Here is a 1,768-nt window from a genome sequence, read left to right on the forward strand (position 1 = left end):
ATATATATAATGTATGTATATATATATAATGTATGTACATATACATATATATATATGTACATACATTATATAAAGGTGGTGCTCCAGCATGGCCACAGTCAAAAGACTGAAACAAGTAAAATAGTAAAAATAGTAAAATATATATGTATATCTATCTATATATACATATATATGTATATATAGATAGATATACATATATATATATATAATGTATGTATATATATATAATGTATGTACATATACATATATATATATGTACATACATTATATATATACATACATTATATATATATATATGTATATCTATCTATATATACATATATATGTATTCATGTATATACATATGCATGTACATATGCATATATACATACATTTGTATGCATGTATATATGCATATATTTGCATAGATATATATGTTTATATAGATGCATATATGTATATCTATGTGTACAAATATACATACATGTATGCATATATATGTATATTTACATTGAAACACATATGCATGCATACATGTGCACATATAAACTCATACACACATGCATGCAAACAGTCTCTTACACACACACATACATGCTGTTGCCATTCCACTCACTACCCCAGCCCTACCCTCTCCCCCTCCCCAGGATTTCAGTATCCTTGGGGCCATCCAATACAGCTGCCTCCACTGTTTTTTTTATGCCTGTTTTCATTGCTGCTGCTGCTGGTGTTACCGATGTGCAGCTATAGCTGTTTTTGTAGTTGTTGTTGTAAACAGGCTCTAAGTTGATTTAGCTAAAAATCTAAACTTGACCCCCTGACTTCTCTAATCTATATCTCTCCTGATTCACACATTGTGTGGTAATTGGGTGATTCTCGGTCAGAGGGTCAGCTGATAATTTTTTCTTCTACTTCTGGGTGGTGGTTTGGTCTTGGTGGTTGTCATAATGGTATCGTGGTATGTGCAATAGTTCTAGTGTGGTGGTGTGATGTTTTTGTGGTAGTATATGAATTAGTGACAGTGGTGATGGTATAGTACAGTGTCTGTTGATGGTAGTGATTATTGTGGCTGTTGTGGTTTGGGTATCGCTGAGTTATGATGGTATGCATAATGGTTGTAATGTTGTGATGTGATGGTTTTGTGGTAGTATGTGGTAGTTGGATGGTATAGTACAGTGCTCTGTTGGTAGATGTGGTACATTGGTATGTGCAATAGCTGTAGTTTGGTGGTGTGATGGTTTTGTGGTAGTATGTAGTGGCAGTTTATGAATTGGTGATGGTGATAGTGGTGGTAGTTGTTGTAGTGTGGTGGTATGGTTGTGATGCTATGATGGTATGTATCATGGTTGTAGTGAGGTATTGGTGGTCGTCATTGTTGTAGTAGTGGTAGTTGTCCTTTTGGAGGTGGTGGTTGATGTGATTGTAGTCATTGTTATTGTTGTTGTTGTAGTAGTAGTGGTGGTCGTTGTTGTTGTGGTGGTAGTGGTATGTTGTTTGTGGTAGTAGCATGATATGGCAGGGGTATCTGTGGTTATGCATGTTGTTGCATGTTGTGGTGGTGTGATAATCACATTTGTTGTATATCTGATGGTGGTAGTTGTGGTAGGTGGTATGGTGTGGTAGGTGGTATGGTGTGGTGGTAGTTGTGGTAGGTGGTATGGTGTGGTGGTAGTTGTGGTAGGTGGTATGGTGTGGTGGTAGTTGTGGTAGGTGGTATGGTGTGATGGTAGTTGTGGTAGGTGGTATGGTGTGATGGTAGTTGTGGTAGGTGGTATGGTGTGGTGGTAGG

The 1,768-nt window shown here is 36.7% G+C and overlaps 1 protein-coding gene across 2 annotated transcripts in view; it reads left to right on the forward strand.

Moving 5' to 3' along the window:
- Positions 1–1,768, forward strand: part of LOC106883571 (trypsin) — a 323,127-nt gene that overhangs the window by 283,826 nt on the left and 37,533 nt on the right. The window lies entirely within an intron of this gene.

The sequence above is a fragment of the Octopus bimaculoides genome, chromosome 29, assembly GCF_001194135.2.
Source record: "Octopus bimaculoides isolate UCB-OBI-ISO-001 chromosome 29, ASM119413v2, whole genome shotgun sequence".
Classification (NCBI taxonomy): domain Eukaryota; kingdom Metazoa; phylum Mollusca; class Cephalopoda; order Octopoda; family Octopodidae; genus Octopus; species Octopus bimaculoides.